Source organism: Callorhinus ursinus, unplaced genomic scaffold (genome assembly GCF_003265705.2).
Source record: "Callorhinus ursinus isolate GAN/ISIS: 27379988/994484 unplaced genomic scaffold, GSC_fseal_2.0 scaffold18, whole genome shotgun sequence".
Classification (NCBI taxonomy): Eukaryota; Metazoa; Chordata; class Mammalia; order Carnivora; family Otariidae; genus Callorhinus; species Callorhinus ursinus.
Window position 1 is genome coordinate 9434158 of NW_027397080.1, and position 26739 is coordinate 9460896.

Below are 26739 nucleotides of genomic sequence, written 5' to 3' on the forward strand. Positions count from 1 at the left end.
TGGGGCTCGATCCCAGGACTCTGAGATCATGACCAGAGTCAAAATCAAGAGTTGGACATTCAACCGACTGAGCCACACAGGTGCCCCTGAGGCACAAAAGTTTTTAATTTCAATAGTCTAATTTTTCTCTGATTGCTTGTGGTTTTTTGCTATCATATCTAAGAAACCTAACGCAAAGTCATGAAGATTTATTCCTATCTTGTCTTTTAAGCATTTTATAGTTTTAGCTCTTACATTTAGGTCTTTGATTTATTTGGAGTTTACTTTTGTATATGATGGGAGGTAGGGTTCAAATTCATTCTTTTGCATGTAGATACAGTTATCCAAGCACCATTTGTTTAAGACTTCTTTCCCCCATGGCCTACAACCCTTGTGAAAATCAATCAACTGCAAATGTAAGGGTTTATTTTTGGACTCTCAATTCCATCAATCTTTGTCTTTTGTTATGCTAGTATCACACTTTTTTTTAACATTTTTTAAAAGATTTTATTTATTTTGAGAGAGAGAGAGAATGAGAGGTAGAGAGCACGAGAGGGAAGAGGGTCAGAGGGAGAAGCAGACTCCCCGCTGAGCGGGGAGCTCGATACGGGGGACTCGATCCTGGGACTCCAGGATCATAACCTGAGCGGAAGGCAGTCGCTTAACCAACTGAGCCACCCAGGCGCCCACACTGTCTTGATTACTATAGCTTTGTAGCTTGGAAATCAGGAAGTGTCAGTTCTCCAACTTTGTTCTTTTTCAAGATTGTTTTGGCTATTCTGGGTCTCTTGCATGTCCAGAAGAAATTTAGAATCAGCTTGTCTACATCTGCAAAAAAAAAAGGCAGTTGGAATTTTGATAAGCATTATATTCAATCTGCAGATTAATTTGGGGATTATTGCCATTTTGACAGTATTAAATATCACAATCTATAAACACAGGATATGTTTTCATTTCTTTAGTTCTTCTTTAATTTTTTTCAACAATGTTTTGTAGTTTTCAGAGTGCAAATTTTATACTTCTTTGGTTAAATTTATTCCTGAGTATTTTATTCTTTTTGGTGCTATTATAAGTGGAATTGTCTTCTTAGTTTCATTTTTGGATTGTTCATTGCTAATATATAGAAATACAACTGATTTTTTTATATTAATCTTGCATCCACAATCTTACTGAGTAGGTTTATTACCTCTAGCAGTTAATTTGTGTGTGTGTGGATTTTTTAGCATCTTCTATATATAAGATCATGTTATCTGCAAATAGAGATAGTTTTAACTTTCTCTTTTCCAATATAGATGCTTTTTCTTTTATATTCCTACTTAATTGCCCTAAACCTCCAGTACCATGTTGAGTAGAAGTGACCCTCTTTTTTTTTTTTTTTTTAAGAAGTAGCCCTTTTAACAAACTAATGGTTACCAGAGTGGAGGAGGGACGGGGATGGAGGAAATGGTGATGGGATTAAGGAGTGCACTTGCTGTAATAAGTACCAGCTGTTGTATGGAAGTGTGGAATCACTGTATTGTACGCCTAAAGCTAATATTATACCATATGTTAACTAACAGGAATTTTAATAAAAACTTAAGAAAAAAAAACGTTGTTTTTTTTTTGGTGGAGTCAAGATGGAGAAATATATGCGAGAGCCTCGCCCTTGCGAATTGCAGATGATTGTGGTGGGGCCTTTACCATGGATACCATAGATGGTGGTATCTTTCAAGCACTCAAAGGTTTTCACAATTCTCCAGTGGGAGTAAACCAGACTACAAGGGAGTTTCACAGCTATTAAAACCAGGGCTCCGCGGTTGGAAGGTAGCTTTGCAGTTTGGGGAGGTTTATTTTTCATGACTGACTGCACTCTGGTTCAAGTCAGAGGGAAAGAAGATCCCTGGAACTCCATCACAAGTGTTGCCTTAACAGGAGCCATACTGGCAGCAAGAAATGGACCAGTGGCCATGGTTGGGTCAGCAGTGATGGGTGTCATTCTAGTTTTAATTATAGAACCTGGTATCTTGTAGACAAGATTTGCCTCTGCACGATTTCCCAATGATCCTCAGTTTGCTGAAGACCTGTCTCAGTTGCCTTCAACCCAGTTACCATTCTCACCTTTTGGAGACTATTGACAATATCAATAGGACTTCTTTCCCAGGATTTCTTTAACAGAATGAGCTGTAGTTCAAGAAGGGATTTCAGAAGGTAAGTTATGGTCTGTTTTTATTTATTTATTTTTATTTATTTATTTTTTTTAAAGATTTTATCCATTCATTTGACAGAGAGAGAGACACAGCAAGAGAGGGAGCACAAACAGGGGGAGAGTGAGAGGGAGAAGCAGGCTTCCTGCAGAGCAGGGAGCCCGATGCGGGGCTCGATCCCAGGACCCTGAGATCATGACCTGAGCCGAAGGCAGACGCTTAATGACTGAGCCACCCAGGTGCCCCTGTGGTCTGTTTTTAAAACCATAGGTGGGACAACTATGGCCACATGGGCTTTGAAGAGACACTTAGCTCCTTTTTCTATTTAAAGGAACATGGTGGGGGGCAGATGTTAAAAGATAATACATTTATTTATTCACACTTGGATTGCATTTGTGATAAAAATAAATGTCTAATGTCTGCAAAAGAAAAATAATAACTGCTTAGAAGATGAAGGACCAGAGGGCAAACAACAATGAAACATGACCATCATTTCCTTGGGGACTTCTCTGACTGGTTTTGTTGTCCTGTCAGTCAAACAATAAAAGAACTCCTGGAACTTAAAAAAAAAAAAAAAAAGTGGCCCTCTTTTGTATTTTGCAAGCAGGCAGCTTTCTACATATCCATGATCTAGGGCCAGGAATAGAGAGACTTGGCAACTATATTTGATTTTGCCATCTTTACGAGATGGCAAAACTGCTAAGGAGGGCAGGGCATGAGGCTTTGACAAACAAATCAATTAATATGTTTGCTTTTACTTCCAGCCTTTGTTTCTACTACACTTTTTAACTGGGACAATTGATTTTTTTTCTTTCTTCTTCAAGATGAAATAAAGGGAATGAATTAGGCAATGAGATAAATCTAATTTGAATTTCAATTCTATAGTGTAATTCTCAAATTTCAATTCTATAGGCCACGTGACATTAAGTCACCTCATCTCTCTAAACCTCAGCTTTCTCATCTGTGAAATGGAGATGACACTGTTTCTTAGGGTTATTGAGATGATCAAAGAAGATGAATGGAAAGCACCTAACACTGTGCTTGGCACTTTAAGGGCTCAAAAAATGCCCAATCCCTTTGACTTCTGCCCTAGCCCAGAACAAGCTTTCTTTATCTATAGGTTGGGGGGAAATAACTGATTTTAGAAAGACTTTTCTAATACCCAGACTTATCCAAAGGGAAGCGTTCTCAGGAAGTAGTGAGCTCCAGGCTCTGAGGGTATTGAAGCAAGTTTGAAATGATGAAAAAGGTAAGGTCAGATGACTTTTGTGGTTCTTTAGAGTCTATTAAGGTAAAATGAAAATATTCATTGACTTATATGTTACTCAATTTTTTCAGCAACTATTTATTGAATATTTGCCACGTGCCAAATCCTGGGTTAGGTAATGGGGATCCAAGGGTGAGCCAGAGAAGTGGGGTTCCTCTCCTCATGCAGTTCAGTCTTGAAATGAGACTAATAATAAACAGAAAATAAACCAAAAGAATAAGATAAGACCAAGTTTACCAATCATAGAGAACTGTAAATCTCCAGTGCTAGGGGAAAATAGTATATAGAATTCATGGTTTTTTCCCCATGATTCTTTAGTCTTTGAATTTTAATTTTTTTCTCAAGGATTTTATTTACTTATTTGACAGAGATAGACATGAGAGAGGTAACACAAACAGGGGGAGCGGGAGGGGGAGAAGCAGGCTTCCTGCTGAGCAGGAAGCCTGATGTGGGGCTTGATCCCAGGACCCTGGGATCATGACCTGAGCTGAAGGGAGATGCTTAATGACTGAGCCACCCAGGCACCCCTTTTCTCTTTCCTTTTTCAACCAATTTCTTATTTTATCAGCTCTTTTTAAAAAAGATTTTTTAATCTTTTTTATCTAAATATCTATCTATTTAATCTAAAAATGGAAGTTTTTTTAAGTTTTTTTTAATTTTTACAGTTAAGTTCTATCCTTTCATTGTATTTAATTATATATATATATCGAATTTCAATTCTTTAGTGTAATTCTCTCTCTCTATATATATATATAAGTTTTTCTTCCTTTACAATTTTGGGATGCAGTTTCTTCTAACAAACAAACCAAAATACATCCAGAATCTAGTGTTTGGCTCTGTAAGTGAAGACACTTGTCTGATCATATGCTCTCTTTTTTGTCTTCTTCTTCTTCTTTTTTTTTTTTTGGTTGAAGTTTTTCAATTTTCATCTTTACAGTTACATTCTATCCTTTCAATGTATTTAATTTTATTTATATAAATTTTTCTTTCTTTACAATTTTGAGATGTAATTTCCTCTAACAAGCAAACCAAAATACACTCAGGATATAGTATATTGCTTGCTCTGTTCTGTTCACCTGTCTCTTTATATTCCTTTTTTTTTGTCTTTTAATTTTCAGTTTTACAGTTACATTCTATCCTTTCATTGTATTTAATTTTATTTTTGTACATATACAAGTTTTCTTTTCTTTACAATTTTGGGATCTAGTTTTCTAACAAACAGACCAAAATACACACAGGATCCAGTGTATTGCTCTGTTCTGTTCAACCTGTCTGATTATATTCTCTCTCTCTCTCTCTCTCTCTCTCTTTTTAATAGATTTTTATTTATTTATTTGACAGAGAGAGACACAGCGAGAGAGGGAACAGAAGCAGGGGGAGTGGGAGAGGGAGAAGCAGGCTTCCCACAGAACAGGGAGCCCGATGTGGGGCTTGATCCCAGGATCCTGGGATTATGACCCGAGCTGAAGGGCAGACACCCAACGACCCACCCAGGGCCACCCAGGTGCCCCAATTTCTCTCTCTTTTTTTTTAAAAAAAGATTTTATATATTCATTTGAGAGAGAGACAGAGAGCACGAGCAGGGGGAGAGGCAGAGGGAGAAGCAAGCAGACTCCCTGCTGACTCAGGATGTGGGGCTCGATCCTAAGAAGACAGAGAAGCAAGCAGACTCCCAGCTGATGACGTGATGTGGGGCTCGATCCTAAGACCTGGAGATCATGACCTGAGCCTAAGGCAGATGCCCAAACATCTGAGCCACCCAACACCCCTATATTCTTTCTTCTTTTAATTTAATTTTTTTTTTTCAGTTTCAGGTCTCTTCTGATTTGTTTGGTGTGTATTTCTTTGGGGTTGTTGTTGCCATTTTAGCATTTTGTTCTCTTGTTCATCTATTCTTCTCTTGTCAGAATGATAAGACAGAAAAATTCACCTCAAAAAAGAAAAGAAGAGGCAGTACTGACTGCCAGAGACCTAATCAGTATGGATATAAGTAAGATGTTGGAACTAGAGTTCAGAATAATGACTATAAAGATACTAGCTGGGCTTGAAAAAAAGCATAGAAGACACTAGAGAATCCCTTTCTGAGGAAATAAAAGAACTAAAATCTAATCAAAATCAAGTTGAAATAAAAAAGGCTATTAATGAGATGCAATAAAAAATGGAGGCTCTAACTGCTAGGATAAATGAAGCAGAAGAGAGAATTAGTGATATGGAAGATAAATTGATGGAGAATAAAAAAGCTGAGAAAAAGAGAGATAAACAACTACTGGATCATGAGGGAAGAATTTGAGAGATAAGTGATACCATAAAGTGAAACAATATTAGAATAATTGGGATCCCAGAAGAAGAAGTGAGAGAGAGAGAGAGAGAGGAAGAGGCAGAAGGTATATTGGAGCAAATTATAGCAAAGAAATTTCCTAATCTGGAAAAACAGGCATTCAAGTCCAGGAGGCACAGAGAACTCCCCTCAAAATCAATAAAAATGGGGTCAACACCCTAACATATAATAGTGAAACTTGCAAATCTCAGAGACAAAGAGAAAATCCTGAAAGCTGCTCAGGACAAGAGATCCGTAACCTACAAGAGTAGAAGCATTAGACAGGCAGAGACCTATTCACAGAGACCTGGCAGGGCAGAAAGGACTGGCATGATATATTCAAGGTGCTAAATGAGAAAACTATGCAGCCAAGAATACTTTATCCAGCTAGAATGTCATTCAAAATTGAAGTAGAGATAAAAGTCTTCCAGGACAGAAACTAAAAAAATTTGTGATCACTAAATCAGCCCTGCAAGAAATATTAAAAGGGATCCTTTAAGCAAAGAGAGAGCCCAAAAGTAACATCGACCAGAAAGGAAAAGAGACAATACACAGAAACAGTGACTTTACAGATAACACAATGGCACAAATTCATATTTTTCAATAGTTACTCTGAATGTAAATGGACTAAATGCCCCAATCAAAAGACACAGGGTATCAGATTGGATAAAAAAGCAAGATCCATCGATATGCTGTCAGCAGGAGATTCATTTTAGGCCCAAAGACACCTCCAGATTTAAAGTGAGGGGTTAGAAAACCATTTATCATGCTAATGGACATCAAAAAAAAAGCTGGTGTGGCAATCCTTATATCAGACCAATTAGATTTTGAATGAGAGACTGTAGTAAGAGATGAGGAAGGACACTATATCATAATTAAAGGGTCTATCCAACAAGAAGATCTAACAATTGTGAATATTTATGCCCCAACATGGGAGCAGCCAGTTATATAAACCAATTAATAACAAAATTAAAGAAACACCAATAATAATACAATAATAGTAGGGGACTTTAACACCCCACTCACTGCAATGGCCAGATCATCTAAGCAGAAGATCAACAAGGAAACAAGGGCTTTGAATAACACACTGGACCAGACAGACTTCACAGATATATTCAGAGCATTCCATCCTAAAGCAACAGAATACACATTCTTCTCAAGTGCACACGGAACATTCTCCAGAATAGATCACATGCTGGGTCACAAATCAGGTCTCAACCATTACCAAAAGATTGGGATCATTCCCTGCATATTTTCGGACCACAGTGCTTTGAAACTGGAACTCAATCACAAGAGGAAATTTGGAAAGAACTCAAATACATGAAGGCTAAAGAGCATCCTACTAAAGAATGAATGGGTCAACCAGGAAATTAAAGAAAATTTTTAAAAAATCATGGAAACAAATGAAAATGAAAACACATCTGTTCAAAACCTCTGGGACACATGAGGTGCCTGGGTGGCTCAGATGGTTAAACGTCTGTGTTTGGCTCAGGTTCTGACCTCAGGGTCCCGGTATTGAGCCCTGCATCAGGCTCTGTACTCAGTGGGGATTCTGACTGAGATTCTCTCTCTTCCTCTCCCTCTGCCCCTCCCCCACCTGTGCTTGCTCTCTCTCAAATAAATAAATAAATCTTGAAAGAAAGAAAGAAAGAAAGAAAGAAAGAAAGAAAGAAAAAGAAAAACTAGATCACTAGAGCTGGATGAAATCAACAAAGGAGTGAGAAGAAAAGAAGGCAGAGAATGGAGTCTTGAATCACTTCAACATTTGGAGGTTGGCTTAACAAAAAGCCAGCAAAGGAGACTAGGAAGCATCAGCCAATAAGGTAGAAGGAAATGAGGAGAATGGTATATTATTGAAGCTATGAGAGAAAGTATTTCAAGAAGGAAGTGGTTTAACCATGTTGAAAACTTCATAGAAGTCGATCAAGATGAGAACAACAGAGAAGTGTATTTGGCAAACTAGAGGTCAATGGTAGCTTTGACAAGTGCAACTTCAGTGGAGTGAAGAGGTTAAAAGGTTGGTTGGATCATTATGAAAGGTTAAGAAGCAGAGAAAGCAAATATAGACAACCTTCCCATAAGTTTGAAGACTTATGCAAAGGTTATGAGTAGGAGTAAGTGGAATGGTAGCTGAAGAGACATATGCTGTCAAGGGAGAATTTTGTTTATGTGTGTTTTAAGATGAGAGATCCTTAGGCATGTGATTTTGGTGATAGACATGATCTGGTAGAGAAGGAGAAATTGATGGTACAGCAGAGGGAAGGAATTTGATCCTTGGGAAGACACGAGAATGTGGGATAAGAGTGTAGGCCCAAGTGAAAAAGCAGTGAATATGGATCCTGATGCAGATCAGAAAAGTTGGTAGACTCTCTCCCTGTCAAAGAAAGAAAGAAAAGTTGGTAGATTAGGTGGGAGGAAGATGAATCTGAATGCTTCTACTTTCTCAATGAATTATAAATTGAAGTCATAGAGTGAAGGGTGATGGAGTATGTTGGAGGTTTGAAGGGAGCAGAAAAGGTCATATTGGACAATGTGGAAACAAAACCATACCAGGGGGAGTATAGCAGCATTACTGGGCAGTATTGAGTCTCATTTAAGGTTTGTAGTCAGAAATTTCAGTTGAGACAGCACAGGTGAGTGATTTTCTCCAGCTATATCCAGCTGCTCAGGTACAGACGTGGACTACCCAGTTAACTGGGTTTAAGAGGATTTGGAGTTCTGTCAGTGAATGTAATGAAAAGAAAGTGACAAGAGAATTATGAATATTTACAATATTGTGATTGCAGTGATGTACCATGGAATCTAGACTGGGAGAGAAAAAAAATGAGAGCATGAGGAGAGTGGGATAATTAGTGAAAAGTGATGATGTTGATGGATTAGGGGACTCCATGAGGTTCTGATTCAACACTAGGAGGTGTATTGATTTCATTCCTTACAGTGGCAGAATAAAGGAGAAAAGTCATACGATTATATCAATAGATGCTGAAAAACCATTCAGTAAAATCCCACACTCCTGTTAACACACACACACGTACACACACACACACACACACACACGATTATTAGTAAGCTGGGAATAGAAGGAAATTTTCTTTCTTTTTTTTAAGATTTTATTTATTTATTTGACAGAGAGGGAACACAAGCAGGGGGAGTGGGAGAGGGAGAAGCAGACTTCTGGCGGAGCAGGGAGCCCAACATGGGGCTTGATCCCAGGACCCCTGGATCATGACCTGAGCTGAAGGCAGACGCTTAACGACTGAGCCACCCAGGCGCCCCTAGAAGGAAATTTTCTAAATGAGTTAATATATGAGGCAATTTCAACAGTAACTATTACAAATATATAGTAACTTCTGCTATTATTATTATCTTTCCATAATGTCATAAAAAGTATCTATCAGAAACCAAAGGCAACATTGTACTTATAGTAGCGGTTCCACATAAGGGGATGCTCATACTATGATCCCTATAAAGGCAATCATCCAAAGTTAAATGTGTAGATATTATATAAAGATATATTCTATCAAAGTATATACTTTATATTAAATGCAGGTGCATCCTATTAAGTTGAACATGTTACTATAATATACACAAATTGTGCTACTCATGCAAGGAGTAAGTGAGAAAGTATTTGGGCAGGTTTTTAGTCTCCGTGAAACTCACCTCAAATAAACTGTTAAGAGTTTGTTCTCCTTGTCAGGATATTTCTAGGGTACAAAGGGAAGTCAGCTGCAGAATATCTTTCATGATGTCTTCCTGCCTGTTGAATGAAGCAACTGTAAATCAACAATTTGTTTATTTATTTTTTTTAAAGATTTTATTTATTTATTTGAGAGAGAGAATGAGATAGAGAGAGAGAGAGCATGAGAGGGGGGAGGGTCAGAGGGAGAAGCAGACTCCCTGCTGAGCAGGGAGCCCGATGCGGGACTCGATCCTGGGACTCCAGGATCATGACCTGAGCCGAAGGCAGTTGCTTAACCAACTGAGCCACCCAGGCGCCCCAACAATTTGTTTAGATAATGCATTCGTGCTTCTGATAATTGAGAGTCTACCCACCAAATTACCTGTTAAAATAAAAATGGCAAACCCCTTTAAGTTAAAGTACAAGAAAAGCATGTCAATGATCATCTGTACTAGTCAACATCGCATTGGAGTACTTAACTACTGCTGAGAGACAAGAAGAGATAAGGTATAAATATTGGGAAAAAAGACACAATACGAGCATTATTTGAAGAAGAAAGATAGTGCCTACAAAATCTAAGTGAACCAACTGAAAAATTATTAGAATGAATGTTAATAAAATAGTTATATATAAAAGTATCATATATAAATCAATAACTTTCCTATAGACCAGCAATAACTTATTAGAATATGTCACAGAAAAGAATCAATTCACAATTGCTGCAGTGTCTATAAAGAACCAAGAAATAAACTTAGCGAGAAATGTGAATGTCCTATATGAATAAAATCATGAAGTTTTACTCTAAGATATAAAAGAATATCCAAACAAATAAAGACATATGGGAGACCACTTATTTTAAAGATGCTATTGCTACTCAAACTGATCTTTTTAAAAATAAAATTTGGCAGGTTGACAAAAAAATGTTAGAATAGCCAAAAATGTTGACCAAATAGGAGGAAGGACTTACCCTATCAGATATCAAAATGTGCTATGAGGCTATAATTATTCAAATATAATATTATTAGCCCAAGAATAGATGAACATAAAAAGAATAAAGTGTCCAAGACCATTTTCTTCCCCATCTATCTGTTGGAATTTAGTATGAAAAAGATGGCATTTCAAATTAGGGGGGAAAATAATGTCTGTAACAAATGTTGTTGGGACAACTGGCTATCCATTTGGGAAAAATAATATGCTCCAACCATTGCTTACACCATACACAAAAATAATTTCCAGGTTGATTAAAATAGATAAACTTCAAACACAAAGTAATACTAGACACTATAGAATATTTCCAAAGTTGGGGGCATGTAGGCGTCAGACTCTTGGTTTCAGCTCGGATCGTGATTTCAGGGTCTTGGGATTGAGCCCCACGTCAGGATCCATGCTCAGCACAGAGTCTACTTCTTTTCCTCTCCCTCTGCCCCTTTCCCACTCTCTTTCTCTCTAAAATAAATAAACCTTTAAAAGAAGAGTATTTCCAAATTTTGAGGAATTTGGCATTCTTAAACAAAATACAAAATTTGGAAAACATAAAGAAAAAGACCAACAGATTTAATAACATGAGAAATTAAAACTTCTCACAAAAACACCATAAAATTAACTATAAAGGTCTCCTACAAAACCGTCAGTATAATACTAACAGTACAGTAGAAAAATTAGCAACTCACAGAAGAAATACAAATGCTAACAAATATGAAAATGTGTGCAATCATTAGCAATCAGAAAAGCAAAGTACAAAAATGAGATATTTTAAAAATTCCTAGCTTCAGGGGTGCCTGGGTGGCTCAGTCAATTAAATGTCTGCCTTAGGCTCAGGTCATGATCTTGGAGTGCTGGGATCCAGCCCCACATTGGGCTCTCTGCTCAGTGGGCAGTCTGCTTCTCCCTCTCCCTCTACTCCTTCCCCACTCATGCTCTCTCTCTCTCTCTCACTCACTCTCTTTCTCAAATAAATAAATAAGTTTTTTATTTTTATTTTTTTAAGATTTTATTTATTTATTTGAGAGAGAGAGAATGAGAGACAGAGAGCACGAGAGGGAAGAGGGTCAGAGGGAGAAGCAGACTCCCTGCTGAGCAGGGAGCCCGATGTGGGACTCGATCCCAGGACTCCAGGATCATGACCTGAGCCGAGGGCAGTTGCTTAACCAACTGAGCCACCCAGGTGCCCAATAAATAAGCTTTAAATAAATAAATAAATAAATAAATAAATAAATAAATAAATAAATAAATAAAATTCCTAGCTTGAAAAATATCTTAAAAATTTATTACAACCAGTTGGTAAGAGTGAGGGAAATTCTATTCTTGAACAATGGTGGTAGGGTTGTAAATTGGGACAGCATTTTTGGAAGGTAGTCAGTGTCTATTAAAAACTTAATTGTGCGTTCCCTCAAACGCTTAATTCCATTCTTGGTCTTTGTTTTGAGAAACTTGAACTTCTGTACACACATACAAGGATGTTTGTTCATTACAGCATTGATTGCAATAGGAAAAAATAGAAACAACCTTAACATTCACCAAAGGGGATTGTTAAAAAGTGGGTTACATTTCTATTACAGAATAATAAGTAACAATTAAAATGTATGAGATACATCCATATGTATTGGCATGGAAGGATCTCTAAAATATATTCTTTTTTTAAAGACTTTATTTATTTATTTGACAGAGAGAGACAGCGAGAGAGGGAACACAATCAGGGGGAGTAGGAGAGGGAGAAGTAGGCCTCCCACCGAGCAGGGAGCCCGATGTGGGGTTCGATCCTGGGACCCTTATCATGACCTGAGCCGAGGGCAGGTGCTTAACGACTGAGCCACCCAGGCGCCCCTAAAATATGTTCTTAAGGTGAAAAAATACATTTGCAGGATAAGATGTATAATATGATCTTGTTAATATAAAATATAATATGTACTTCTATATGCACAACTATAAATGCACAGAAAAATGTCAGGGATTATATGTACACATAAAATATTAATAGTGGTTACCTCAATGAGGGAATTAGGAGGCAGCTAAAAAGGACTATACATTTTATTCTTTTTTTAATATTTGAAAAAGATTTTATTGATTTATTTGAGAGAAAGAGAGCATAAGCGAGAGAGAGCATGAGCAGGGGGAGAGGTGGAGGGAGAAGGAGAAGCAGACTCCCCACTGAGCACGCGGGACTTGATCCCAGGACTCCAGAACCATGACCTGAGCTGAAGGCAGACGCTTAACTGACTGAGCCACCCAGGCGCCCCTATATATCTTATTCTATTCATTTTCATAGAATGTTTAAAATAAAGGTAATGTATTCATATAGTATTTGCATAACTCTAAAATAAAGAGTAATAAAATGAAAAATAATTATAGAAAGTTTGGAACATAAATAGAAACATCCATCCCATCTAAAATCAGAATGGAAATTTTATTAAAGTAGTACACGACCATTGTTTAGATTTCCATACCTCTACATTTCAAGAGTCTTGCTTCCCAAAGGCAACCATTTTCAATTCTTTTGGGTGTTTCTTTGGATATTTACTGCCATATTTTGAGGCAATATGCTTATAATAGTGTTCAATTAATCACTAAAACTATCTAATAACTATTGTGGAAGATGTGAATTTAATACTGTTATTGACACCCCCTTCTCTCCTTCCATTTTCCCAATAGAGTTATATTACATTTTTTGTTTAAATTTTGCCTTATTTTTTACTACAGAATAAAGCATCCAAGACCATTCTCTCTCTCCCTCTCTCCTATCTATCTATGTATCTATCTATTGAAATTTAGTACATGAAAAAGATGGCATTTTAAACTAGAGGGGCTGAGGGATGAGGGAAATAAGGAGAGGTTGGTAAACGTCCAGCCATGAGATGAATAGGTCTAATGTACTAATGTAAAACATGGTGATTAAAGTTAATAACACTGTTATATAATTAAAATTTTCTAATGGAGTGCCTGGGTGGCTCAGTAGGTTGAGTGTCCAACTCTTGATTTCAGCTCAGGTCATGATCTTAAGGTCGTGGGATCAAGCCCCCAGTTGGGCTCTGTGCTAGGCCTGGGCATGGAGCCTGCTTGGGATTCTCTGTCTCCCTCTGCCCCTCCCCACCCCCTCTAAAAAAATAAAATAAAATTTGCTAAGAGAGTAGATCTTAAATGGTCTCTCACACACATGTAAATAACTACGTGAAGTGATGTATCTGTTAATTAAGTAGATGGTGGAAATCCTTTCACAGTGCATATATATATCAAATTACCATGATGTATGCTTTAAATATCTTACAATTGGGATGCCTGGGTGGCTCAGTCAGTTAAGTCGGCCTTTGGCTCAGGTCAGGACCCTGGGATCCTGGGATCAAGTCCAGCCTCAGGCTCCTTGCTCAGTGGGGAGCCTGCTTCTCCCTCTGCCTGCCACTCCCCCTGCTGGTGCTCTCTTTCTCTCTGACAAATAAATAAATAAAATCTTTAAAAATAAATAAATATCTTACAATTTTGTCAATTATATTTCAATAAAGCTAGAGGAGGGGAAGAGAGTCACATTGAGAATTATTTAAAATGAAAAACAAGACAATTATTAACGCTAACAAGAACAAAAAAGTTAAACAGGAAAGGAAGTATAATCATAGCGGGTGGTAGCTATGGATTCTGGATATGTTTTGAAGACAAAATTTACAGATCAACTGGATATAGGGTATAAAAGAAGGAGAAGCATTAAGTATAATTCCAAGGTTTCAGTGCTGTTCGTACCCCAGATGTCTGCATCTCTGTGCCTGAGGCCTTTCCCAGAAGTGCAAAGGAAAAGCCAGTCTTAATAATTCCTACCTTAGATTGGAAGTGCTGGGAAATTAACCCTGCCCATGGAAAGCTATGTCAACCAGTGATTCTCAGGAACTGGTGTATAAATACCCCAGCTCCTTTGTCCCTCAGATGGGATAATTCTGACACATTCTGTTTTATACCAGTTCCCACAAGATTAAGCTCCAGCCAATCAGTGGGTAGCTGATTGAACAACACATCTTCACTGGCCACCTTCTCTTCCATATATCACTTCCCCGCTCTCCTCCTAGTGAATCCTGCTTCTGTAAAACATAAACTATTTGTACTTGAATCCTTATCTCAGAGTCGGCTTTTGGGGAAACTCAAACAAACACACAAGGTTTTCAGCTTGAGCAGCTGGGAAAGACATTTATTAATGTTTATCTATTAATAAATTGACATTTATTAAGATGAGGAAGACTTTGGTGGGTGCAGATTCTTGGGGGGAAGACCAGTAGTACATTTTGAACACATTAGTTTTGAGGTGCCTATTAGAGCACCAAGTGGAGACGTTGAGTAGACAGAGAGATACACAATCTGGAGTCAAGGAAGAGATTGGTCTAAAGATATATATTTGGGAGTCAACAGTATTTGGATATTATTTAAAGCCAGGAGGCTGGATAATATTACTAAGGGAGTGAGTGTAGATGGAGAAGAAAAGAGATTCTGGGATTGATAGGGCCCTGGGCACTGTAACATTTCAAGATCAAAGAAATGAGGAAGATCCAGCAAAGGAGATTGAGAAGAAATGGCCAAAGAGGTAGGAGGAAAAGAAGGGTGTGTGAAATCCCAGAAATGAAGGGAGGCAAGTGTTATATTAGTCCCTTTTAAAAAATATTAGTCCCTTATATTTTGTTTGTTTTAGTCTCCTTCATTTATTTGGGGGGCTTTCCTCAAATGTCTGCTGATCCTTTCTGTCCACTCACATCGAAGAGTCAGGTATTAAAAGGTTGATTTGAATTCTGTGTCTATGTGTGGAGTTTCAGTGACTTTCATAATAGCAGCTACAACTTTAGGTCTCTGAGGCTGTTCAGTCTCTCCAGAGAAAGTTTCCCCATTTTCATATCTAGGGGGGGATTAACCTAGCTATCAAATAAAGAGACTGGGAGATGGGGTGAGAGTAGACAGAGAAGTGTGTTTTCTCGTTTGCGGTATATAGACTTCCAATGAGTTTCCTTTTTTCTAGTGAGGCACCTCTCCGGTTCAATTGCTCTACAGACTAACCCTCGAGACTCCTGCTGGGGAGGGGCAGGCATCTCACAGGTGCAAGACTGTAGATGGACCTGAAGGGCTAATGGATCATAGAGACTTTCATCCAATCCTTTGTCTTTAATCCATTCTTCTCCCTGGGTCTTTCTTCCTGGGTTTCTGGGTCCTCTCTAGTACTTGAGCTTAGCTGGAGTTCTGTGGCAGGAAATGCCATGCTTCTCATTAGCACCACCTCTGCAGACACTTGGTATGCAGCTTTCTCAGCCCTGCTAATTTTTCCACTTGGCTTTCCATCTTCTTATCCTCTGATGCCTCCTCTCCCACTCTCTTTATCCTTGTGGGCTTATTCTGATTTTATTCACTTGCTGTCATTTTTGTGGGGTTCCAAGAAGGAGAAGAGATAAACATATGTGTTCAAACTACCAGTTCTCCTTCTCAACAACAGTATTTTGAGATCATCAAATGTATAGCAATTTCCTAGGTTCTGGGACCAGAATTTTAGGAGAGATGGGAGTTCTTCCCTAGAGAAGCCGCATTCCTTAGAGTTCTTGGTGCTTCTGGTCTTCCAGAGTATCTCTTGTTTTCTTTTTCCCAGAGGCTAGAACTGGACCAGAAGTATTTCTGCCTGGTCCATCCATCTATTTTCCAACTACCTGACTGTGGAGGCATTTCCTACTTGCCAAGAGGCCAACTCAGGTTGACTCCTCCATGTTGTTAAGACTTCTATGTCCATAATAGCCACATGAGAGGAATATGCCCATCTGTATTAAATCCTAAAAGTGATGGTAGTCATAAAAAGGATTCTCCGAGTTATATAGGGAAAATATTTGGGAACTTTGGGCAGAGAGTATGTATATGGAGTAGGTAGGGTTGATTTGGACCACACATTTATATTATTGCCCACATAATATGGGCTTATGCTTAGACTAGTCTTTCTATATCCATTACATCATTCCATTTTGTTTAATGGTGGTGGAAGGAATTAGCATTTATTTAGTGCCTACTGCATACCAGTCAGTGAGTTAGGGGTCTGAGCACATACCACTTCATATAATCATTATTTCATTTGGGGGAAATTGAATCTGAGGAAAAGGAAGTAACTTCCCTGCAGTTACACAGCTGATAAATGGGAGGGCCAGTACTGGAATGAGGATCTCTCTCTGATGCCAGTGCCCAGGCTTGTTTCCTCTGACTCTTGCCTCACCTGGACTATAGCAACAATCTCCTCATTGGTATTCCTATCTCCAACATTTCTCTTCTCAGCCCATTCTCTGGGCTATAGCAAGCTGAACTTCCTGAAACACATGTCTACCTTGACTTAACATTGGTTGGCTTCTCTTTGGTAATGTGGGTCCAAATTGTTTGGTATTTAATGGTGGCAAGAATCAAGTTTGTTATGTGATTTTAGGCAAATCATCTTCTGTTGCATACTGATCCAAGCCAATTTGCTCATTTATTAATTATATTCTATTAATAAACTATTAACTATTGAGTGGGGTTTTTGGGGGGGGTTGTTTCTATTGCAAGGGTGAGGGGCAGCTATCAGTAGCCTTCAACAGGAAGAGATGTGTCACATGTTCCTTCCTCAAACCTTACCACCAAGTGGTGTGTTACAATGAAAGCAAGTCTCATACTGAAATCTGCCACATGCTCAAATATTTATTAACAAGCAGGCAAAACCAGTCATACAACTTGTTAGCTCAATGAAGTCTTAGCTCCTGATCTTTTTAGACACTTTGCCTAGCACTTGGCATGAAAGGTTTATTTTAGGTAAATAAGAAAATATTCTAGCAGCAGGATTTATCTGACATGCTAGTCAGAATCAGGTAACACAATCCTCCACTAAATGGGAAGAAAAGAACTGAATAGGTCCTAGCCCATAACATCTCTCTAAAGGAAGCTTGTTGTTGGGCACACTAGATTCTTATATCTTGGTTAGGCAAGGGATGCTTGTACAATATAATACTTCTACCCAAATCGCATATCTTGACACCACTCATTTCACCCATGAGAAACTATATCTAACATCTAACCATATTCAACAGTTTTCTAATGCTGATTGGAGACCGAGATAGTGAAGTTCTTATAACTGCTACTGGAATGTAGACGATTGACTAGCATTCTCAGATACTAACTAACCACTCCTAAAGTATATTTCTTATTAGGGTACTTCAATGTTAACTAACAGCTTTACACTTTAATAGGTTTACACTAAAGCTAGTTAATATACATGTATGTCAAACTTTCTAGTCTGAAATATTTTAACACTTATTAACATAAAATATATCATATTCTATATTCTTTATTATTGTATTTAATATAAGTAAATTACAACATAATACCTCTTTTACAGCTCATTTTATTTACGTGAGGAGATAGGATGAACTGACTTCTAAAGTTTCTTCCATGATTCTTCTTTTTTAAAGATTTTATTTATTTATTTGACAGAGAGAGAGAGAGAGAGAGAGAGATCACAAGTAGGTAGACAGGCAGGCAGAGGGAGAGGGAGAAGCAGGCTCTCTGCTGAGCACAGAGCCCAATGCGGGGCTCAATCCCAGGACCCTGGGACCATGACCTGAGCCAAAGGCAGACGCTTAATGACTGAGCCACCCAGGCACCCCCCCTTCCATGATTCTATAAATGGAATTTAATGCAGTTGTAAGGATCTGGGTTAGGATCATGAAAAGACTTTACTGATAGTTGGTAGAGGGTCATCAGCATGAAAACCTCTTTTCTAGAACACTCTCAGATTTTCTTCAAAGGATTTATTTTTCTGGGGTGCCTGGGTGGCTCAGTCGGTTAAGCACCCGACTCTTGATTTCAGCTCAGTTCATGATCTCAGGGTCGGGAGATCAAGCCCCGAATCATCCATGCCCAGTGTGGAGCCTGCTTAAGATTCTCTCTCTCCCTGTCCTCTGTCCCTCATCCCCCTTCACCCTCTCTCTCTTTCAAAAAAAAAAAAAAAAGAGAGAGAGAGAGAGAAAGAAATAAAGAAAGAAAACAACCCCCCAAAACCAAAGGATTTATTTTTCTAAAATAGCAGCTCTTCTCCTTATCCCCCAACCACACCTGTGGTCCTCTAACCCTCCCTTTTTAATAAACTTTTAAAAGCTGGGCGCCTGGGTGGCTCAGTTGGTTGGGCGACTGCCTTCGGCTCAGGTCATGATCCTGGAGTCCCGGGATCGAGTCCCACATCGGGCTCCCTGCTCAGCGGGGGGTCTGCTTCTCCCTCTGACCCTCTTCCCTCTCGTGCTCTCTGTCTCTCATTCTCTCTCTCTCAAATAAATAAATAAAATCTTTAAAAAAAACTTTTAAAAACAGTTTTAAAAAAACAGTTTTAACTGACATATAACAATATATTTGTTTCAGGTGTACAGTGTTATGATTCAATATTTGTATACAGTTGACCCTTGAACAACATGAGTTTAACTGTGTGGGTCCACCTATATGTGCATTTTTTACAGTAGAGTGTTGTAAATGTATTATCTCTTACGATTTTCTTAATAACATTTTCTTTTCTTTAGCTTTATTGTAAGAATACAGTACCTGCAGGCTCTGTACTCAGCGCAGAGTCTGCTTGAGATTCTCTCCCTCTGCCCCTCCCCCAGCTCTCTCTCTCTCTCTCTCTCAAATAAATAAATTAATTAAATCTTAAAAAAAAGAATACAACACATTATACATACAACATACAAAATATGTGTTAATGTACTGTTTATGTTATTGATAAGGCTTCTGGTCAACAGTTAAGTTTTTGGGATGGCTGGGTAGCTCGGTGGTTAAGCGTCTGCCTTCGGCTCAGGTCATGATTTCAGGGTTCTGGGATCAAGCCCCGCATCAGGCTCCCTGGAAGCCTGCTTCTCCCTCTGCCACTCTCCCTCCTTGCATTTCTGCTCTCGCTCTCTCTCTCTCTCTGTCAAATAAACAAATAAAATCTTAAAAAAAACCAGTTAAGTATTTATGGAACACATAAATAAATAAAATCTTAAAAAAAAAACAGTTAAGTTTTTGAAGTCATATGTGGATTTTCAAATGCATGGGGAGGTCAGCACCCCTAACCCCCCACATTATTCAAGGGGCAATTGTATATTTTGAACTGATCACCACAATCTGTCACCATGCATGTTACAATTTTTTTCTTGTGATGAGAGCTTTTAAGATCTACTCTCAGCAACTTTCAATTATGCAATATAGTATTATTAACTACACTCACTCTGATGCACATTATATCCCCAAGACTTATTCATTTTATAACTGGAAGTTTGTACCTTTTTTAAAAAGATTTTATTTATTTATTTGTCAGAGAGAGAGCGCGCACAAGCAGGGGGAACAGCAGGCAGAGGGAGAAGCAGGCTCCCAGCCGAGCAGGGAGCCCGAAGTGGGACTCAATCCCAGGACCCTGGGATCATGACCTGAGTTGAAGGCAAACGCTTAACTGACTGAGCCATCCAGGCATCCCATGAAGTTTCTACTTTTTGACTCCCTTCACCCATTTCACACACTCTTCACTCCCCCGCCCCCACCTTGGACAAACACCAATCTGTTCCCTGTACCCATGAGATCTATGAATTTGTTTTTTAGATTCCACATAAAAGTGAGATCATATGGTATTTGTTCTTCTCTTTTTTCATTTAGCATAATGCCCCGAAGATCTACCCGTGTTGTTGCAAATGGCAACATTTCATTTTTTTTATGGCCAAATAATGTTCCTGTGTGTGTGTGTGTATCACATTTTTAAAAATCCATTCCTCCATCAGTGGAAAGTTAGTCTGTTTCTATGTCTTGGTTATTCTTTTTTTTTAAAGATTTTTTTTAATTTATTTGACAGAGAGAGACACACAATGAGAGAGGGAACACAAACAGGGGGAGTGGGAGAGGGAGAAGCAGGCCTCCCACGGAGCAGGGAGCCCGATGACGCGGGGCTCGATCCCAGGAGCCTGGGATCATGACCTGACCCGAAGGCAGACGCTTAACCCACTGAGCCACCCAGGCGCCCCTGTCTTGGCTATTCTAAATAATGCTACAATGAACCTGGGGGTGCATATATCTTTTCAAGTTAGTGTTTTCATTTTCTTCAAATAAATACCCAGAAGTGGAATTGCTGGATCATATGCTAGTTCTATTTTTAATTTTTTGAGGAAGTGGCTGCACCAACAGTGTACAATTTCCCTTTACTCCACATCCTCACAAACACTTGTTATTTTCTTGTCTTTCCGGTGATAGCCATTTTAACAGGTGTGAGGTGAAATCTCATCGTGGTTTTGATTTGCATTTCCCTGATGATGAGTGATGTTGAGCACCTTTTCATGTACCTGTTGGCCATCTGTATGTCTTCTTTGGAAGAATGTCAATTCAGATTGTCTGCTCATTTTTTAAAATTTTAATTTATTTTTTAAGTAGTCTCTATACCCAATGTGGGGCTCAAACTCACAACCCGTAGATCAAAAGTCTAATGCTCCAATGACTGAGCCACCCAGGTGCCCCCTGCTCATTTTTTAATTGGATTTTTTGTTCTGTTTTTATATCAAGTTGTATGAGTTATTTATATATTTTAGATAGTAACCCCTTATAGATATATGATTTGCAAATATTTTCTCCCATTCAGTAGGTTGCCTTTTCATTTTGTTGTTGATTACTTTGCTGTGCTTTTTAGTTTGATGTAGTCCCACTTCTTTATTTTTTCTTTTGTTTCCTTTGGTTTTGTGTCAGATCCAAAAAATAATCAAGAACAATGTCAAGGAGCTTACCACCTATGTTTTCTTTTAGGAGTTTTATGGTTTCTTACATTCCAGTCTTTAATCCATTTTGAGTTCATTTTTTTGTGTACAATGTAAGAATGTGGGCCTAGTTTCATTCTTTTGCACGTGGCTGTCCAGTTTCCCTAACACCATTTATTAAAGAGACTGTCCTTTCCTGTTGTTGTATTCCTGGCTCCTTTGTTGTAAATTAATTGGTCATATATTCACAGGTCTCTCTCTACCTCTCTATCCTCCCACCCCCTTTAATGTAAGCTCTATACCCAACACGGGGTTTGAATTTATGACCCCAATATCAAGAGTCACATGTTCTACCAACTGAGCTAGCCAGGCACCCCATTCGTAGGTTTATTTCTGAGCTCTCTACTTTGTTCCGTTCATCTATGTGTCTGTTTTTATGCCAATACCATGCTGTTTTGATTATAATAGTTTTGTAATACAGTTTTCTTTCTCAAGATTGCTTTGGCTACTTGGGGTCTACTCTGTAATCCTTTATCATCCTTTATTTTTCTTCAAAACATTTATGACTACCTGACATTATATTTGCTTATTTGTTTATTATCTATCTTCTGCTATAAGAATATAATCTCCATAAGAGCAGAAACATTGTTTAAATATGTATCTTCTATGCGTGACCCATGATAGGAGCTTGTTTCAGTTATCTATTACTGCATAACAAACCATACTAAAATGTGGTGCCTCATTTATTTGCCCGTGATTCTGTCATTTGGCTAGACTTAGTTGATCAGTTCTGTTCTTGGTCTCATCTTTGGTAACTCACATGGCTGCATTCATCTAGAGGCTCAATAGGGCTGGATAGTCCAAGATGGTCAAGTCTAGCAGGTAGCTGTTGGCCGAAGTGCCTTTATTCTCCTCTATGTGGCCCATACAATAAGATACCTGAGGTTTCCTAAATGGTAGCCACAGTGTTCTAAGATAATGAAAATAAAACCTGCAAAGTTCCTTAAAGCTTAGCCTCAGAAGCTCTATATACAATGATACTCTCCCTATATTTTGTTCATCACTGCAAGTAACACGGACAGGCAGATTTAAGAAACTGAGAATTAGATGGGAGGCACAGCAAAATCACATTGAGGAAGGGAGAGGACACAAAGAGCTGTGATTATTCTAGCAATCCATCACAATGTTCAGTAAAGGTTTGTGGAGTGAATGAATGACTGTCTAAAGTTCCATGCTTCATATTCAAGTTCTGCTGTGATCATACTTCCCAGAGCACAGATTTCATATCTTTCCTGTAACACTCATCACAATCCGCTCTGTGTTTTTTATCCTCAAAGGAAGTTACCTTGTCTCGTTCTCTCCATATATTCTGTGTATCCAACAGATATTCAATCTCCAAAAAGATACTCTATAGATCCTTGAGTTGAATTTAATTCAACAATCTTGACATCCTATCCCCTACCTTCCATTCCATCATCACAAAGTCACTGATTGAACAAGTCCCTGAAAATCTTATCATCATTCTTGTCTCGGTGCCCTTACCCGTTCCATCTTCCCTGCCGAAAATACCCTCCTTTGGGGCCCCTGGCTGACTCAGTTGGTAGAGCATGAGATTCCTGATCTCGGGGTTGTAAGTTTGAGCCCCATTTTGAGTGTAGAGATTATTTTAAAATAAAATCTTTTAAAAAAATACTCTTCCTCTATGCTTATTTCACTTAGCAACCTTGGCCCTACACTCTAAATTCTTGGGGAGGGGGGGCATTATAACAACTGTAACAAATCCCCTGGTTGAATACCACTAATAAAACCATCCTTTGGGATTATAGTGGGAACAATGTTTTGTCTGTCCAGTACTATCTCCTGTCTTAGGAAGTGTTTCTTCCCCAACTATACTGTGCTTGAAGGAGTTACTATATTACTATAAGATTCTGCCCTTCTAGGTAGAGTCCAATTATCTGACATGTCTGAAGTATGCATTAGCCTACCCAAAAGCAGGTGCTGAAATTTAATAGAAAGCAGGAGTGGAGCAGATCACCTTTGTCCTTCTGTGATGGAATCCCCTCCCCTAGACACACATATATGCATATAGAGTCTCCCTAGACTAGTTGAGGAATATGTGATTTAAGTATAATTGACCAAGTGCTGAGGATGCTGATGTCTAAATAAACACTCTTAGCACCACCAAGCCATTAAATGTCTCTAGGGCTTTAGGGGAGGGTTGGGTCATGAAAATAGGTGGGTTTTTACAAAAACTGAAGCCAAAAGCCTGAGGAAAAAAAGACAATAAAGCAGGGCAGAGGAATTGTTCTTACACATTTTGCCCCCCTTGGGTAGGTAGCCAGAAAGGAAAAGAAAATTAAGGAGAAATTATACAAACAGGAAACAAAAAGCTGCTGAGCTGAGGTTCCAGGTACTTCACAGAGAGCAGTTTGGAAATGGAATGGAGAGAGAAGCCTGTGCCTGGGGGGCACCTCTTCAGCCACCAGGAAAGCTAAGAGAGCTCCAATGTGGACAATGTGTGGACAGAGGGGAGCTAGGAAGCTCTTTGTTCCCAATCCATCTCCTTCTCTCCATTGCTACTATCACTGACCTAGTTTAGGTCCCTCTAATCTCCCACCTAGACAACTGGTCTTCCTGCCTCCAGTCTAATCCCCTTCCAATCCAGCCTTCATACCCTGTCAGAATAATCTTTCTCAAACACATATTGAACCACATTGCTCTCCTTCTTTACAACCCCCACCCTCAACCCCAGATGGCCAGTTCATATTTGCCTAAAAACTAGACTGTAAGCATAGCATGCCAGACTTTTTTTGTCCCGTTTAACTTTCAACCTTCTTTCTAGCCATTCCCCCCTTCCCCCCCCAAACACATACCCTGGGTTCTCGTCATACTGACCTACTTTCAGCTCCCCAAACGCAACACGCATTATCAAGCCCCTGTGCGTACCTAAGTGCCTTCTCCTCCACTGCCAGCCCAGAGAGCTGCAATCCATCTTTAAAACTCAGCTCAGGAGTCATCTCCCCATGGCTCACCCCAGGCAAAGTCACTTGCCTTTCTCAGGGCCCCACAGCTACCTGTACACACTTCTGCTATCACACATGTGTATTTATTTGCCTGTCTCCAGCCAACAACGGGAAGTTCTCCAAGAACAAGACTGTGTTTTATTTATCTTTATAGTCTCCATGTTTAGAATAGGCTTAACATAGATGCTCAAGTTCTTTTAAATGAGCAGATGAATATTGGATAGATACTTGAGCTTGCCAAAAGTTGCAGTAAAGGAGCTTCTGCATACAAAATAGTGGATAGCACGTGTGCCGTCATGCCTTGGGAAAAGGCCCTGAGAGTTTTTGGTTTTGTTTTTTAGGCCATGGTATTTTAATCATTCATTCAACAATTATGTAGTAGGCACCCCTTATGTGTCAGGTCCTGTGCCATTTTTAAAGGTCAGGGAGTACTTAAATAAAGCCAGAAAAACAGCCCTGGCCTTACAACAGGGCACTCTCCAGGAGAAGATTAAACTGTATGGAGTTAAGGCATGAAATTATTTTTGAAAGCAGATTCTGGGAGATGCAGTTATTTCACCCCACCAGAGGAAAATTTAAACAATTCTGAATAATTTTAAAATGCAAACAAACAAACAAACAAAACCAACAATTTTTTTTAGGGTAGAGTGGCTACAGGCAATAGATGGAATGACATGACCAAGGACTGCCACATGGTGGCAGTGCTTCTCCAAGGATAAAGACTCAGCGGCCCAGGACTTCAGAAAAGCAAGCCATTCCTCACACTTTTAACTCCAGAAGAAGAGTAGTACTAAAACTTTAACATGGGAGGCTTTCTCAATTTGCAGAAAAGGTGAAATAAAATATATAATTTAATCAACTTTCTCCTCCAAACTTTCATAAGCTTTTAGAATCTGCTTTTGTCTTCCAGCGGGCAAATAAAAATACAACTTCGGAATGGGCTGACCATGTTAAATCCTGTGGCTTATTTTTTCATAGACATGTAATCTCAGAATTCCTTTTTTATGTTGATTTTGTGTGACATAAGGATAGATCCTAGTAGTGAAAATGTTTCCTAATTTCTATGACCAGATTAGGTGTGGTCAGTACTGCAAAATATTTCCTTTAGATTACCATATGTCCAGGTGATCTGCCAATTAAATCCATCTGAGAGTCCATCTGATCTGATTGGATTGGATCCAGTGTTTTCTACTTATAAATAATGAAAACAAGGCTCTAAGAAGCTAAACAACTTACCTAAGTTTACAAAGCCCTTTATTGGACAGGTTCAGGCTAATCTCTGCAAAGTGAACACTGCAGAGATTTCCCTTGCTACCATCAACTTCATAAACAGAGCTTGTTGGATGATTAACCTTGAGAGTCGAGAGACAGAGAACAGTCAAGGTGACTCCCAGGTTTCTAAATTGGTGAGTGATGAATTATGGTGCCAACAACCAAAATTGAGAATATAGATTGCTAATTCCAAATACAGACTTGCTTTATTTATTTATTTTTAATTTTTTAATTATCATATAATGTATTATTTGTTTCAAGGGTACAGGTCTGTGATTCATCAGTCTTACACAATTCACAGTGCTCACCATACTACATACCCTCCCCAATGTCCATCACCCAGCCACCCCATCCCTCCCAACCCCTCCACTGCAGCAACCCTCTGTTTGTTTCCTGAGATTAAGAGTCTCTTATGGTTTGTCTTCCTCTCTGGTTTTGTCTTGTTTCATTTTTCCCTCCCTTCCCCTATGATCCTCTGTCTTGTTTCTCAAATTCCTCATATCAGTGAGATCATATGATACTTATCTTTCTCTGATTGACTTATTTCGCTTAGCATAATACCCTCTAGCTCCATCCACATCATTGCAAATGGCAAGGTTTCGTTTTTTGATGGCTGCATAATATTCCATTGTATATATATACCACATCTTCTTTATCCATTCATCTGTTGATGGACATCTAGGCTCTTTCCATAGTTTGGCTATTGTGAACATTGCTGCTATAAACTTGGGGTGCATTTGCCCCTTTGGATCTCTACATTTGTATATTTGGGGTAAATACCCAGTAGTGCAATTGCTGGGTCGTAGAGTAGCTCTATTTTCAACTTTTTGAGGAACCTCCATACTGTCTTCCAGAGTGGCTGCACCAGCTTGCATTCCCACCAACAGTGTAGGAGGGTTCCCCTTTCTCCGCATCCTCGCCAACATCTGTCGTTTCCTGACTTGTTAATTTTAGCCATTCTGACTGGTGTGAGGTGGTATCTCATTGAAGTTTTGATTTGGATTTCCCTGATGCCGAGTGATATTGAGCACTTTTTCATGTGTCTTTTGGACATTTGGATGTCTTCTTTGTAGAAATCAGACTCACTTTAGATTAACACAAGTTAATGTATAGAGTAAAATGTTTCCCCTTCCTAACTCACTCATTCCATTCATTGTCCAAATCAGAGCTCTTTTTGTTTCTCTGGTGACTAAATAGGTGTTTTTCAAAGAAAGGAAAATGCTGATTACTTCTGAAAATGCTAATATCAGGAGTATTATCTCATTTTTTCACTTCCAAAGGGAGTTCAAGAATAGTATAGTT

At 38.8% G+C, this 26739-nt stretch overlaps 1 protein-coding gene and 1 pseudogene across 5 annotated transcripts in view; both read left to right on the top strand.

The window, feature by feature from the left end:
• Positions 1–26739, top strand: part of CLSPN (claspin) — a 76076-nt gene that overhangs the window by 6173 nt on the left and 43164 nt on the right. The window lies entirely within an intron of this gene.
• On the top strand, positions 1596–2181 carry LOC112811590 (mitochondrial import inner membrane translocase subunit Tim17-A pseudogene; annotated as a pseudogene).